Below are 18,026 nucleotides of genomic sequence, written 5' to 3'. Positions count from 1 at the left end.
GAACGGCGGACAGTGGCGGATGCAGCCCAGGGCCGAGGGGTCCTATTACTCCAGTTTTTAAATGACAAAAATAATTTAAGCTATTATTTATAAATTTTTGAAAGTTTACAGTAAACTTATGATATACCTACCATAATATACGTTCTGGCTGCCCCCCCTCAGTTTTTATCTTTTAGATCCGACACTTTTGAGGGCGGTGGGGGAATTTAAAGTACAGGGGGTTAAATTCGTACTGCGAAAATTCTGACAACCCACGTTCAGTACGATGGGAGACTTGCCCTTGGGTGGAGTTTTGTAGTTCCAGGGTTAGGGGAGAATTCTCCCGGACCAATCTTGAAATCACCACTGCTATTATATTCCACACAAGAAAGAAAGAAAATGAGAGGGGATCTCTTAAACTATGGGCGTACCCACGGGGAGGGGCACCGGTTTCGGACCACCAAAAAATTCGTAAATCAGCATACATTTGTATATTATTTTTCAATAAAACTATACTTGTTTAAGAGGGAAATGATTGGTGTAACAAGAAAATTTGATCTTACATTTCATCTGTATTCTCTCTTATGAAAACAATCTAGATCTATCATTTTTTTAAATATATGTGAAGTATTTTACAATTACTTATAATCTTTTCGGGTGTAGAATAATAACAGTTCAATACTATAGTAGGCTACATAGATGTTGTGGTTAGTAGTATTGGGCCCCTCCTTAAAGCTTGACTTCTTCCAACAAAAGTTTCTGGGTACGCGACTATCCTAAACAAGGATGTTATAAAAATAGAGGATCTGCCCATACGTATCTTCATCATATGAACTCAATGAAGCGAAAAAAACAACCGAGCATCGTCTGAGCCGGCACGTCTGATTGGCTACTCTCGTTTCCGCCATGATTGTTGGCGAAACACTGCGATCTTAGTGGCGCGGAGTGGGCAGAGCAGGTGTGGCGAAGCTGTGACGTATGGATTCATGATTTTGTTGTATGGGCAGATCCTCTATTTTATAAAATCCTTGGTCCTAAAAGATATCCCAAAGCGCAAAAATATTAGTAGAAATTGAAGAATTGTGATAAACACAAATCGTGTTCATTGATTTGAGTTGTTTTGATTGGTTGGATTTTAATGGCTATTTTTTTCAAAACTGAGGCTATATAAGACGTAGTATTGCCCATGAATTAGATTTGCGGCTATCTCGTCTAGAAAAAGATATGGTGAAAGTGCTTTCTAGTTACGAAAAGTATAATTTGTTCCTATTCCAAGGCTCGATATCATTTCGTCATGAAAACTCTTTCTCTTCTTGTGGACAACACTTATATTGTCACGAGACCTACTGCTTAAGGATAGACATTATTCCAGCCCCCCCATTTTATGAAATAAAAAAAAAAGCGGAAACCACTACAAAAATATTCCTGCATATTTATTTAGGATTAAGAAAGCAATATTTCTGAGATACGTAGTGTTGTCGATATGTTCCTTATTATGTCTATCAAAGAATAAGACTTTAAATCAAATTCATATTGTAATATCCTACACGTGGTCTGTATTTGTAATCACCAACACGTGCTTTTACTGTATTTGTTAAACAAAAACACGTCTTCTTCTACTACAACTACTACAAAAAATATACGACAGGAATCATCATCATCATCATCATCACGTCAGGCGAAAAAAGAGCAACACTAGCGCTACCGATGTGCAGAAGAAGGTATAAATACCCATGTAGAGTCTCAATTGATATCAGGTTCGATTGGTCATTCCTGGTATCTTAGCTTGCCTGGAGCTCAATGAGTTCTAACTCAACCCAAGAATCTTAGCTTGCCTGGAGCTCTGAGAGATCCTAACAGCAACCATCTAGCTTGCCTGGAGCTCTACGGGCATCAACCTCTCCTTGCTTATCTGAAGCACTTAGAAATTGTAAACCTGTTCCACTTAAATTGCCTGGAGTTCAATGAGTTCTAACTCAACCCAAGAATCTTAGCTTGCCTGGAGCTCTGAGAGATCCTAACAGCAACCATCTAGCTTGCCTGGAGCTCTACGGGCATCAACCTCTCCTTGCTTATCTGAAGCACTTAGAAATTGTAAACCTGTTCCACTTAAATTGCCTGGAGTTCAATGAGTTCTAACTCAACCCAAGAATCTTAGCTTGCCTGGAGCTCTGAGAGATCCTAACAGCAACCATCTAGCTTGTCTGGAGCTCTACGGGCATCACCCTCTCCTTCCTTATCTGAAGCACTTAGAAATTGTAAACCTGTTCCACTTAAATTGCCTGGAGTTCAATGAGTTCTAACTCAACCCAAGAATCTTAGCTTGCCTGGAGCTCTACGGGCATCAACCTCTCCTTGCTTATCTGAGACACTTAGAAATTCTAAACCTGTTCCACTTAAATTGCCTGGAGCTATGTGGAAATCCTTCCCTTGTTTGCCTGGGCCTTGGGATACCTATTTTTAATCCAAACTCTTAGAGCACTGTGTATTGGTCTTCGGACCACATTTATAGTGACTTTGTGTATTATACAGGGTGTTTCAAAACAACACCGACAACGTTTGGGAGATGTTTCCTGACACCAAGATAAGATAAAAAGTATAGACCAACTTGGGTGCACAAATGCTTTCTTTCGGAGTTATAGGCTGCCGAAATCATGAAAAATTGAATTTTAAATATCCATAGCTCCAAAACTATAGGACCTATCGTAGTCGGGTCAAGACTTCACTTAGGAACTACTATGTGCCCTATCCAAATATCCATGTTTCAGAATCCTGCGGTACTTCTGCAACAATTTTTTTAGAGGTAGTTGGTGATTACTTCAAATTATATGCCCTTAGACAAACTCCCCCTATAAAAATTGTTCTGGAAGTACCACAGGATTTTGAAACATGGATTTTTGGATAGGGCACATGTTAGTTCCTAAGTGAAGTCTTGACCCGACTACGGTAGGTCCCATAGTTTTGTAGCTGTGGACCGTTTAAGTTCAATTTTTCATGATTTCGGCAGCGAATAACTCCGAAAGGAAGCATTTGTGCACCCAAGTTGGTCTATACTTTTTATCTTATCTTGGTGTCAGGAATCATCTCCCAAACGTTGTCGGTGTTGTTTTGAACCCCGGCCCGGCTTAACCATTTACTTTCAGAAATTATAATTTATAATTAATTCATTTTCCTTGCACAGAATGCATTAAATTTCTTAAGTTCAAAAAAAAAATCGATAAAGAAATCGTGGTTAGCACCACTGCTGGGAGGCTCACCGAACAGTGTCTCAGGCAGCACTAGAAGTACCGCCAAGCTACTCAGAAAATCCCGCGACAGAACGTGTTGGTAATAACGTGTGAAGGAGACCGGCCTCAGCGCTTATCGACTTTCGTTCTCTCGAGACCTTCGATTTCGATTCGATATATCAAACATAAAGAGCAAGATAACGTGGGCTCCATTCCGTTCCAACTTTACTTCATGTGTGGGCTCGAACGCAACGCAAAAGCTGGAACAAGCAATTCTAAAGACGCTACGCCTATTATCGCAAACTAATGCCCCTTTATTCCGTTGCGTTGGCGCAAACCTGTACAATATCAGACTCATTGAGTTCATTAGAAAGAGTATGTGTTTTTTTGAGATATTGTGTGTGATATTATTTCTTACATTTGCAAAAGTGAAAGAGAGAAAATGCCAGTAAATGGAGAATATGAATATACGTAATATAATTCCTATTAAAGAATTTTCCTTGTCAGTGGTCTTTTGAAAATTAATGTGTTATTAAGGAACGAAGACCAACGCCTGTGTTGAAAATAGAACAAACAGAGGGCAAGGGAGTTCTGCATGCATTGGTACAATATATATTGGTAGGAATATATATATATATATATATATATATATATATATATATATATATATATATATATATATATATATATATTTGTAGTTGTTGAAATAAAGAGCAGCGTATAAAAATATTTAAGTCTGATTCTGTTTTTAAAGGGGAATTAAGTGACACACAAAATATCTTGATTGAATGCTTGTCATGTGTTTTGAACAATATAATTAAAGACAAAATTTTTACAAGCAGAGTAGACTAAACAACATAAGTTTCTTGTGAAGCGCAGATAATGGATAATGTGATAGTCCATCTTCCCCACCCGATCACACCAATTAAAACAATTAAATTGCATTATGACGAATTAAGATCATCCATGAGTCACATACTTTGATTTGATTATGAAAATTGAGATCCGGATCGAATAAGTGCTGTCGATGGACTACAATTGCATTAAATTTATGTGAATTCCTCTTCTTGTATTTCTGTAGTAAAATATTTGTCTAATCTGTTTTATTATTATTATTATTATTATTATTATTATTATTATTATTATTATTATTATTATTATTATTATTATTATTATTATTATTATCAGGAGTAGAACATTGGGCCTACCCTCTTGAAACTATCACCCTTCGCCACTGTTTGAAACACCCTGTATTTGTATATAACAATAATTTTATAATAAAAAGGTTATAGGAGAAAATCTAATCCCGTGTACTAAGTTCTTCAATCTACTATTTTATCAAAGTAATTGTAGAATATTTTGTTTTTACAAAAAATAGCAAATGAAAAATTGAACTATCTTTACTTCATACAATTAATTTCAGAATACCCATTCTCTACAACACGAAATACGAGTCTTATGTTCCGAAATCGAGACTTACAGTACTTCAACGAAAGTTGCTCATGTAGAAGAATTCAATATTTCCACCTACCATAGATATCTTTACTCCTTGAAGGAATTTTTCGATCCGCTTTCTGCAAAATTAAGTTGTAAATATTGATAGGTAAATAAAAGTATTTACTATTTTTCTTGATATTCTGTTATATTTTTTTCATTACTTATTGAGTTTCTACCTCACTTAATCTCTGAAGGCTGCCATGATCTAAAGGGATTCCTTATAAAACGTCTTTTAGAGTCAAAAGGGATTCCTTAAGGGACCCATACACTATCAGTTTATCTAAAGGAAAACCTGATCGTAACGTCAGAACGGAAAGAGAAACTGTGCGAACTGAAGGAATTCGTTCAGTTCAGTCAGTTCTTCATGCGGTTATTTGGACTGAAGAACAGTGTTATTTTATACTGAAGAAACGAACCGTCTTTTACTACGATAACTGTGCTATTAACTGAAGGAAATACACAGTTGTCTCAGTTCAGGTCCTGTCATCATGGCAGCTAGTAAAAGTTTGACATTTTGGGTTTTATTAAAGCCTACCGTGCTTATCCCGAACTTTGGGACATGGCAACATGTGCATTATGCGAATATGTATAAAAGAGGGAAGGCGTATGATGTATTACAAATTTAAAACAGTTGAAACCTCAGGCGACACACGATACTCTTATTAAAAAATAAACAAGCTGCAGTCAGCATTTAGGAAGGAACTGTGGAAAGTGAACGAATCCAGGAAATCGGGGACGGGAAGTGAGAAAGTGTACATTCCAAAGCTTTGGTATTTTAAGCCGGGGTGGATCCAGGGGGTGGCGATCGGGGCGATTGCCCCCCCCCAAGAAGAGGAAACTTTCTTATTTTATATATAAATAAAACCTATCCCAGAGTTTGGAGTTGAGTTGATTTTAGTTTAGCGTCCCTTTCAGCAGCGAGGCTATATGAGACGTGGACCTACTGATTAACGTGGAATCCGAACCACGTGAGCTCCCGCCGGGAATCGAACCCGCGTCGCCCACTCCAAAGGCGCGTACGCTAACCGCTTAGCCACGTAGGAGCTCCCCAGAGTTTGGAGCTCTTAGAAATAGCTCAGTATTACAACCCACCGCACCCCCACAAGTCCGTCCTGGGGGGATCCGCCCCTGATTTCAAGGAACTTTGAAGTGCACTCCACAAAACATCTCATGAAACTGAAACAACTGAACTGAAGGACTGAACTCGATTAAGTGACGGTATTCCATACACTATCAGTTCAGTTCATCGTACAATCGGTTAAGTCAGTTTCTAGCTCAGTTGGATTGATCAGTTAAAACTGATAGTGTATGGCCCTCTTAACTAACACCCTGGAGGCTCCATGAGCTAACGGGCTCCCACATATATCTAACTTAAATCTTCATCACCCGAAGTCATTTTGCTTGTGCTAAGGACTCACTTGGAAACACTACATTTTCTATTTTACAAAGAAACTTTGCAAACTGTTTTATAGAAAATTTAGTTGTATAAAAAAAGAATTACTAAAGGGGTAATCCTGGACTATTATTGATTCTATCAAAAGAATATTTTGATATATTTACCCTGTATACCCTTGTGTCCGTCCGTCCGAGACACAAACCATCTCAAGAACTATCTTCTGTAAATCACTATATTTGAAATCTTTGAGTTTAACGTCCCACGAGTATCCCTTTAGGCTAAGGGAGACGATGATAATTGCAAGTGAATGATGAAAGAATTAGTGGAATGAGAAAGTGGGAGGAAACGGGAGTACACACGAGAAAACTCACGGACACAATGTTGTCCACCACAAAGTTACTTGGCCCGAGATCGAACCAGGGTCCCCACGCACCAGCGATAAGCGCTCTAGGCCATGAATTGCGATTTTGTTTTTAAATCTTGTAATTGAGAAAATTAAGTGGAATTGTATATTTGTGTGGTACTGTCCTGAATCTTGAATACAAATTGTATTCTTTTGGCATTGTATATTAGAGGACTGATCAGCAGAACGCTTTCAATCTTAATAAAAAGTGACTTGAACCTTGCTTCCAACCATGCTGTGTGGTTTGGCGAACGCTTTTGACGTTTCATTTTCGTTTGGAACGTGATCGCTTTATAAGCTACGTATAATTTCTGCAATATACGGCAATTGGCATACACCCCCATTGACAGAGGGAACAAATAGCGATATTTATGTGCTAAACACGTCTATCCAGTACTTTAGAATTAACACAGCAGAAGGAATACAACTGAATTTTAAACGTTGCTTTTCAGGACGTAAAGATTCTAATTAAGCTTAACGAAGATTGAACTCTTGTTATAAAAGCCTGCAATTGGCGCTGGTTCCTTTACACTTAAATTCGTGGCAATTTCGAGGTCGTTAGCAGCATGTGTCCAGTAACCTCAGCCTTATTTGCCTTTCGTTTCTCCCTAATTCCTAATAGTAATTTCGTTTAGCTTTCATGTGGTTCACGTCACTACAGCTTTATACATATTTGAACAACACGAGGGGTGAAATTGCTTTGGTATAGTATCTCCGCTTATAACTTTGCTACTGTAAATTTCTTTGGTATATTACTTCCACTCATAACTTTACTACAATATATATATATATATATGGTATAGTATTTCAACTCGTAATTTTGCTACTGTAAATTCCTTTGCTATAGTATCTCCGCTCATAACTTTACTACTGTAAATTCCTTTGCTATAGTATCTCCGCTCATAACTTTACTACTGTAAATTTCTTTGGTATAGTATCTCCGCTCATAACTTTACTACTGTAAATTTCTTTGGTATAGTATCTCCGCTCATAACTTTACTACTGTAAATTTCTTTGGTATAGTACCTCCGCTTATAACTTTGTTACTGTAAATTTCTTTGGTATAGGTCCCGATCATAACTTTGCAATTGTAAATTTCTTTGGCATAATGGTCCCGATCACAAATTCGCTACTGTAATTTGTTTTCCTATTGTAGTCCCGCTCATAACTTTGATAGTATCTTCCGAGGAAGGCACCTTTTTTTCTGTCCTCAGTCAGAGATGATCGTCTGCAATCTGATCTTACTTGGAGTTGAGTTCATTTTGAGTTTAACGTCCCTTTCAGCAGTGAGACTACATGAGGCGGGGACCTACTGATTAACATGGAATCCGAATCACATGAGCTCCCGCCGAGAATCTAACCCCGGTCCAAAAGCGCGTACGTTAACTGCTTAGCCACGAAGGAGCTGTAGTCTTATTCGGAATCGCAGGGATTCAGGTTCACTATCGTCTTTTAAAACTCACACGGATTTGCGCTCAACTATTATACTGTCGTTGGCTTCCCGCGCTTCGACCTGCTCGTCACTGAGGGTGTGGTAAGAGGGTAGCCAATTACCTCCAACCGTATACTGCACTCAGCGAGTCACGAGTAACCAAGCTGGCCACTCCTCGTAAACGCCACTACAACTTTTCGCGGGAAGCCAATGACGTTATACCTTTCATACTATAAGCTCTAGTTCAACTGAACTCGAGAACTGGGTTCGCGATTTTACTATCTCTGTGGGCCTCACTGTCTTTCTCCACCTTCAAACTTGGCCCTATTTTTGTTTACATTTGCCAAACAAGAAACAGTTATGTTTTGATTAATTCATTAAATACCGGTAAATGAAATGAAATCTTTCAGTTTAACGTCCCACGCTTATGGCCGGTAGGCTAAGGAAGATGGATGATTTAGGCAAGTGAAGATGATGGAAGAATTAGTGGAATAGAATTGTGGTAGGAAATGAGAGTACCCTCTTCCCCCCCCAAAAAAAAAAACAGTCTCGATATTGTCCACCATAAGCTTACTTTGTCGGAGATCCAGTACCAGAGTCGGAGAGAGTGCCCGAGCCCAATCCAGCCCTATGTACCTAGGCCAGGCCCGGCCCAGCCCGGGCCCGAAAAGTTTTGGAGATTTTCGGCTCGAGTCCGGCCCGGCCCGGCCCGATAAATTTTTTTTAATTCTTGGCCCAAGCCCGCCTCGGGCCCGAAAAATTTTAAAAGTCTCATTTTGTAACATTTTTCACGGACACAGTTCTTCAACATTTGCCTTTATTCTACTTATTGTTTGTGGGCAGCGGTGGCTCAGTGGTAGAGCGTTCACCTCTAGTGTTAGGGGTTCCGGGTTCAATCCCAGCCCCAGCCAAGTGAACTTTGTGGTGGACAAACACCGTGTGCGTGGGTTTTCTCGGGGTTCTCCCACTTTGTTCATTCCACCATTTCATTCATTACTCATCATCAGCGTCTATTTTAGCCTAACCGGCATATCCGTGGGACGTAAGATTTCATTTCATTTTTTCTACTTATTGTTTAACGAAAGTCAATAATTATTAAAGAATTGCAATTAATCGGCCCTAGCCCGGCCCGACTTGAAGAGAAATCAGTGTCGGCCCGCCCAAGACCGGCCCGCGGGCCGGGCCGGGCTTCGGCCCTCGGGCTGAGCCCAGCCCGTGCAGGTCTCTACCAGAGGTAAGCAGTCTTCCACTGAGCCACCATGTCCCCAATTCATTAACCACTTGCCTTATTAACCCGAGTATACTCGGGATCCGGTTATGTATAATATATTATTAACCTGAGTTTACTCGTAGGATCTGTAACAAAACTTTGCATTTTTCTGCGAACCCGAGTATACAGAGTTAACTCGGGATAATAATGTTAAGGTTTTTGTTAAAGGATTTATGACGTCATAGGTAAAATCTTTGTGACTAAAATATGTAAGGCAAGTGGTTATATAACTTCTGCATTTAGTAAAAAGGGGAAAAAACGAGAAAAAAAAAAGAGTTGAGATTAATGAATTAATTACTTGAAATGAGATTTTTCATGGTCAATACTGGCAACTTACCGTACTTCATTAAATAATGATAAATTTCATAGTATCATGATTTCAATTTTTTTAAAAATTGAGCCAATCCTGATGAAATATGTTTCACAAAATTTGCAATCTGTACTTCCTCGTGGCTTCATGATTTGTGTAAGCGTCATTAGCATGGGTTAGATATCCACGTTGAGATGTAGCTGCATATCTCAAGTAGCCTCTCGGTGATGAACGAGAAGCTGAACTCCAAATTAACCAATCAAAATTTGCGTCTATTTACAGTAAACGAGATAGTTTAACTTACATGACAACAAAGCTTAAAAACTTGTTAATAAACATACCAAGAGTGTCCTTTCTATTATCACTTGGGAGCACAGTTGCTCAGTAGTAGAGCTCTTACCTTTGGTGCATAGGATCCCTGGTTCGATCCCCAGCCATTGAAGTTCCTGGTGGTAGGGTCTATAGTTTTTCTCGGGGTACTCCCGTTTCCTCCCACTTCTTCATTCCACCAATTCTTCCATCATCATCATCATCATCATCATCATCAACAACAACAACTTGTCTTAATCACCGTCTACCTTAGCCTAAAGCTCATGTCGTGGGACGTTAAACCGACAGATTTAATTTCATTTTCATATCTCATTGTCACTTAATGTCTGTCTTTAACAATTTCTTGCCTTCAGACAATTGTAAATAGCTACAAAAGATGAGAGTTCTTGTGTGAGTGTCCCCATGTGGGAGTTTCACTAAGATATTTCTCGAGTAAATTCCTGATTCAGTGTCCCTTCCAAGCAGGGCCGGATCCAGGATTTCTTGAAGGGGGGTGCACCAATAACTACAACTATATTTGATTTAAAATTTTTAAGTTTTTTTTTTTAAATGCCTTTAGGCATCTGTGGTGTGAATGGGGAATATTACTTTATTCAGTGAATCCTTTTCCTTCAACCTTCAGAAAATCCACTTAAACTATTACTTTTGAAAAACTAAGCTTTCTTTTAAGCCTCAAACGGACACACAACAGCAGAAAGTTTCGGAAAATGTTGCTCTTTCACTGCTAGGTTCTCGAGGTGCATGTGCTCTGGTGTACCCCCCCCCCTTAAATCCGGCCTTGCTTCCAAGTGTTAAGTTTTACTAGGTATTTATAATAGAGAAAGTGTTAACTTTTCAATTGTTTTTGAGACTTTCTGTTTCCAACATCCCATGAAGAAGTGGGATAAAACAGATTCTGGGTTACTTCGGTCGCTACTTTTGTCCAGCCCGTCAAATGAATTTTTGTTTACTTTATACCAGATTTTTGCCACTCCGTGCAAATGCATATGTTGCACATACGGTAGAGCCGGCCCTGGGTACAGTGTAAAATTTATTGGCACATATTACGTACCATTATTTTAAATAAACAAGTCATTGATCACTACAAATACCGCAGTAGCCCGAATATAGCATAATATTTTTTAAGTATAAGAAGAATTCTGTAAAAAAAAAGAAAAAAATATAATCGCGGAGTGTTCCCTTATACATGAAATAGAAAATTTTATTTCATACCACGCAGGGCTGTACAATCTGCATCTCTTTCCTGTGACCATTATTTACCAGTAAACCATGTGCACCGATCACGAAGGGAAAGGGGGATTCGATGAGCTCCGGTTCTACCAAATTTTGCTTTGGTCGTTCTAGGGTCTTCATAGTTTTGTTTGGATCTTTGTTTGGATATCTGACCCCAGGCACGTAGGTAGAAATTTATTTCGGGAGGAGTCCGAAGCTTTCGGGAGGGGTCCAAATTCAAAATGAGGCGGGTAGGTCCGGCCCCCAGGACCATGGGCGCCTGAAGGGGACAGGGAGCCCGGTTTTCCCTGGCTCCGAAAATGTATTAAATTTCTTAAAACTTCCGATTATAAATAAAAACACCAAACGCAATATAGCAACCAGGGAGATACTCTACCCTTGAAAATTTTTTTCGGGCACCCGTGCACAGGACCCACCCCTTGGGTACGGCCCTCCATTAACCCCCTCCGCCAAAGTTATCCAGAAATCAGGGTCGCTGCGATAAATACATGTATATTTGCTAGATACGAATTAAGTAAACGACAGGTACGGAAACATCCATCTACATCAATTATCGTTGATGATTGTACATAGAGCGTTGTTAACTTGCAAGCAGGAGCGTCATTTCATATTTTGCTTGGGGGGGGGCAAGACCCCTTAATATAAGTAAAATTTCCCGTTTTGCACTGTTTTACTACTATTCTATTTATAAAATCTATATAAATCTCAAACTGAGGGGGGAATTGCCATCCCCTGTCCCCCTAAATGACGCTCCTGCTTGCAAGCATATTATAGTATTTATATCCACTGGCGTCTCTGGCATGTAAAATTTCGGGGGAACATCAAAGAAAGTGATTTAAATGGTACTACCTAGCCGAGCCTGTTTATTAACTTCGATTCTCTTTGTTACCTTTCTGCTTACCTTCATGGATCCCCTAAGGTATATCAAGAACTCGATTACAATCGTTTCACAGCCTGAATATTATATTCCAAATAAATACAATAATTAATATGATATTCTGTCGTTAGTAAATAGATTAAATTAGAATAAAATATTGAATATTTTGTACTTCAAAATATTGGGGGGACGCGTCCTCCTCGTCCCCTCGCCAGAGACGTCCGTGTTTATATCGTATTTATGTGCGACCTAATAGGTTGAAATTGTTAAATTCAAAAGTTAAATATAGTCAAAACTATTAAAGCGTCCAATACCAAAAGTTGGAGAAGTTCTATTTTGTATATATTTTCGTATCCAATATAGGTTTTCTGTATCATATATAATTGTGTCTGGATATATCAGACGAGATAATATTTCATTCTCGTTTCGCCCTCGCATTCACTCGCTCAGTTTTCTTCTCTCGCCCTCCCCTCTAGTGGCGAATGTAGGCAACGTGTTGTGCCGGGCATATAACTTCTCGTGTAAACGAATGGAAAAGTACTGGAACCCTCACCTATTGATTTTTGCAGAGCGGTATTAGTATCCTAGTTTGCCACAAGATGGCAGCATAGGTAAGATTCTGGATCCAGATGTTGCAGGTTTTGAAATTCATAATATTGTTCCAGTACTTAAAAAGTGCTTAGTTTGTTTTTAAGACTTGTTACCATAGGTGCTGACTTTTTAATTTTTTCAATGGGTGTTCACGCTTTGGTACTAATAACACAAATCATAATGTTTCGTATATTATTATCGTTTTTTCGCAGATCCAATTGTTCAGTATTTTCCAAACTAGGGCTCTTCTTGGAAAGCTTGAAGTCATAAAGGAAACACAAGTTACTGAAATAAAATTAAATAACTGTGAAATTATTTTTGATTTGGAAAGACATCTCTATTTTTCTATCTCTTTTTCTTTCTTTTCTTCTTCTTCTTATTTTTTTCATGGTCACTTCAACTTTGAAATGAAATGAAATTTTTCAGTTTTACGTCCCACGGTTATGCCGGTTAGGCTAAAGGAGACGGCGATGATGAGTAATGAATGAAATGGTGGAATGAAGAAAGTGGGAGGAAACGGAAGAACCCCGAGAAAACCCACGCACACGGCGTTTGTCCACCACAAAGTTCACTTGGCGGGAGCAGGGTTTGAACCGAGACCCCTAGCACCAGAGGAGAACGCTCTACCACTGAGCTACCGCGGCCCACACTTCAACTTTGTATTGAACAGAACTGAAATTAAATATCCAATTTTGGATGTGTTTACCAAGAGCGCCGAGTCTGGGGGTCCGGGGAGGCCCGGGCCCCCAATGCTTATGTGGACATCATGTATTTTTATGAATATGTATTTTTATATGTATTTTTTTTTATGAATATACAATATTTGGCATAATTTGAATTCAATTTGTCTTAAAATCCTCATATAGGCCTTCTTAGACCCTTGTCTGCAACCAAACACACATCTGCATGCTCACTCCCCCCCCCCCGCCCAAAGTTACAGAGAAATCGGCGCCATTGATGCTTAGTAATATTGGTCAAAGGAAAGCGAAAGTAAAATAACAGTGAATCCATGAAAGTACGTAAAAGGTTGGTCCTTGCAGTACATACCCCTTCCTTACAATGGCCCTCCCAATTTTTAATCTAATTTCAGGGGAGATTTTACAAATTTTAATATAATTTATTCTCAACATTGAATTTGGAACACCCCAAAAGCTTTAGGACCCTTCCCGAAATAATTTCCTGAGGAGGTGCTTGAATGAATACCTACGCTAAAGGAGACGGCGATGATCAGAAATGAATGAAATGGTGGAATGAAGAAAGTGGGAGAAAATGGGAGAATCCCGAAGAAGCCCACACACACGGTGTTTGCCCACCATAAATCTCACTTGGCACAAGCTGGAATTGAACCAAGGACCCCATGCACCAGAAGGCCCCCTACCATTGAGTCATTGCGGCCCACATTCCACAAAAAGAAAACGCACAAAAAGCAACAAACTACAAGTTATTGAAAGAAATAATTCTACAAAATCGAGAAAGAATTAAAATCAACGTACATACATCTTTATCTGAAACCCAGAGATGGGATAGGGCAGTAGGTTATTTGTCAAATGGGTCATGATTTGTGAGTGGGTCAGTGGGTCGTGGGTCAACAGGACGTGGCCCACTGCGATCCATCGACCCACTCTGCTCCATGTATTGTAGACAGCATCGTCTGAACACTAGTGAATTTGTTTACGTTTTACTTTCAAAGCCTCCATTTCTTTTCTTTTTCATTTCTTTCTATTTACTTACCCGAAATCAGTGTATCTAACGAATTAAGCGAGAAAAAGAACTTCAGGCACTTTTGGATATTGATACTTGTAATTATAATAATAGCAATAGAACTTACTAATTGACTTCTGAGACACAGCCTGTGCGTTTTTAGAGGAGCTGACTACTTGGAAAAATATTTTTGAATCACCTCTAATATATTAATTATTACATAAAAACAAAACTGAATATAACTATGTGTACGTGATCATCACGGCCAAATATCAAGCCAAATGAGATGGCCAATTAAGAGGCTTCATACCGACGAAATAAAACTACCGCAAATTTTACAGTACCGGTAATTATGTAATATCTTCTAATAGATAAAAAGATAATCGAAATATGGAACAAGAGCGCCCTAGACAATGTCATTTAACATGAGATACCGTTATCACAACTCACACATCTGCTTTCGATTTCGAACCATTTTGAAAATCGGCATTTATTTTCGCGTTTCTAAACAGCTGAAAATGGAAAGCCACTAGGTAACTTGTGATCACGGTACCTCACGCAAAATAACATTGTCTAGGGCGCTCTTGTTCCGTATTTCAATTATTTTTTATCTATTTGAAGATATCACATAATTACTGTAAAATTAGCGGTATTTTAATTTCGCCGGGATGAGGCCTCTTAAGCCCCAATCCCAATTGCAATGTTATCGTATCGCTTTCAGAGCTTACATATCCTAAAAGAGGAGTGGAGAGTACGAATTTTTGCAAAATTTCAGTATCTCGCGAGCGGGTCACGGTAGGTGGTAGTTCATGGTGGGTCATGGGTTAAAGTGGGTTGTGAGTGAAGTTTTCATTGACTCACGTCATCTCTGCTGAAAACCCAGGGGTCATATCATACCGCTTTTTATTTCAAGATATGAAAGTCAGAATTCAAAATTAATTCACATGCAAACATTGAATGGATGCTAAGTACCCATTAGAAATCTATAATGGGTGTTTCACTCCTGGAGGACCTACATAATCGACGCCTATGTTTGTTATTATAATACAGAGCTGCTCGTAAAAAGGCAAGCTCAGAAAGGACAGTTGTTTCAATTAACTAACATTTAAACTTATTTAAATATTTTTTATTTTTACTTGTTTTACGATATTTGCTTTTGGCCTCTAGTACACATTTTCGGAAAACATTAACATGTAAGAGTGTATATATATCAGGCCCGTAGCCAGCCCAAAAATTTACGGGGGAGCCGGTAGAAGTTAGAGGGGGCTCGACCCAATCATATACTTCATCACTATATTATAATTCATTTGCAAGCCTACCGTGAAATTTTATGGGGGCCAGCCAAAGTTTAGGGGGGCCCGACCCCCCTTGCCCCCGTGGATACGGGCCTGGTATATATATATATATATATATATATATATATATATATATATATACATATATATATATCAAGAGAAAAGGGGCATGGTATAAGAAATTCTAAACTTCATTAGAATGAATTATAACATACAATCATCCGCGTAATTTTCAATTTCTACTTCAGCATAAAACGGAATTTAAAAGATGCCAAAAATAATACAAATACTAATTGATATAACTTATTCAGCTGAACAAACTTATATATGTAGGTGAGTAAATTGTCAGAGAGAGTTTACGAGAAAATCCGTTTTTTTTTCAAGCCTAAAAATGGATGCAATAAATAATCACTCCACCTAATAACATGAAATTAGTACCAAAGTATGCTCTCATAAAACTGAGTAGGGCTCGGATTTTTATGACTTAAAAAAAAACTTTGAAAGTATGCGTGTATTTATGCCCTAAAATGACAAAATACGACCTAAAAATGACCCAGCTTTCCACTACTGCAGCCTTATTCCCATTCTACCCTCCGCGTCGAATTTCCAAAATTCCTTTTTTAGTGGTTGCTACCTATTACTCCGTGCTTAACCCTGCACCACTCGCGCGGTGTTAGGTATCAACAACCCTCGTGTGGGGTCACAGTGACCCCACTTTATATCAAAGGTATTTTTTGTATACGAAAAATGTTGCAGTAAACAACTAACTAATTGGCCTTGAAGTAGACAATACAACAGACAGCTACTAGGGTGGCCGGGTCAGAATTGCCAAATGTCTAGGAGAGCCGAACAAAAATATCCCTCTGGGGTCATATTTACCCCACACGAGGGCTGCAGGGTTAATAAATCGTTAACTGAAAGTTGCGCAGAGCTTCCTCGCGGCTAAGCGGCTAGCGTACGCGTCTTTGGCTCGGAGACCCGGGTTCGATTTCTGGCGGCAGCTCTTGTGGTTCGGATTTCACGCTAAAACTGTAGGTCCACGTCTCATACAGCCTCGCTGCTGGAAGGGACGCTAAACTGAAAATTAAATCAAATCTATTCTAAAAGTTGTTTCCAGTGAAATGGAGACTACAGAGATTAACTATGAGTAATTCCACGCATAGCTACCAGGGAGCAGTTGAAGCCATTCACTAGTGTCACCTGGCGTTGCAGAAACACACCGAGTGCGAAGTCCTGGAGCTTTAAATAAGCTATGTTCTGTCAGAGAAAAAAAATGTCACAAGTACAAATTAGAATTTCAATGTGTGCAAATTCTTCTCGGATCATATTTCCGATTATGCTTAGTGTGGATTACCAGTACTTTCACTTTTTTTTTTTTTTTTTTTTTTTTTTTTTTTTTTTTTTTTTTAAATCCCAGGTGTGTTTAAAGTTTCCCTCGGATGTTCAAGCGTCTTGCAAAGGATCAGAATAAAAGAGACAGTCAAAGGTTGAGATAGATATGTACTATCTTTTCAAAATCGTTGATGCTACACCAGATCAAGAAACATTGCAACTTACACTGCACAATATTCCTTCAAATCGTATTACATAAGGCCAAGTATTTCTAAGGAAGCAAATTCCAAATAACCCTGTTGACAATATTGCAAAAGCAACAAGTTAAACTCACCTAACACATAATAATAATAATAATAATAATAATAATAATAATAATAATAATAATAATAATAATAATAATAATAATAATAATAATAATAATAATAATAATAATGCTTTTATATCACTTCGGGGCCAAATATAACCTACAAATAAAATTGTTTCAAATATGCATTTATGTGATCAATAAAAACGATTTTCGTGTTCATAACAGTCAGAAATTTATTTATATTTAATTAGGCATGCAAAGCGATGTCAAAGTAAAACTTTAGCACGACATACGAGGGTAAATCAAAAACTATAGCCAATATCGTGTTTTCACAAGAGTAAACGAAGACTGGATCTGACGTCACTACGGGTATAATTGGAGTGATGTGGAAAGAGGACTATGCATCGCTGTCAGTGTTGCCAATTTGGTGGGAAAGTCGCTAAATCTAGGGGATTTGACCACCAAGATATAGACAAAAAATCATTTTTCCGATTGACAACTTTTTCGGTGACTTTTAAATGAAACTTTTGCAACTTATATTACAAATCTAGCAATTTTTCTGCAGCAAACAACCATCTATCTGTTGTGAAGCCTTACATCTGTAGTGAACTATTAGTTCAAAACAGATTTTATGTTTCTTTTCTTCCTTTTTGTTTCTTTTAATCTGTAGTGCAAGGACTTTGATTTTGGAAGTATAGCGTAGAACCCCTCCACACCCCTGATTTGTTTTCTATTACCCTTGCCCTCTAACACAGAACCAGTGGCGTAGCAGCTGCCCCCGCAACCCCCGCAGTGCGGGGGGGCCCCGAGGTATAGGGGGCCCCGAAGTTTTGCCATGAATAA

This window comes from Thermobia domestica, chromosome 2 (genome assembly GCF_964235325.1).
Source record: "Thermobia domestica chromosome 2, izTheDome1.hap1.1, whole genome shotgun sequence".
Classification (NCBI taxonomy): Eukaryota; Metazoa; Arthropoda; class Insecta; order Zygentoma; family Lepismatidae; genus Thermobia; species Thermobia domestica.
This window is presented reverse-complemented; position numbering follows the sequence as displayed.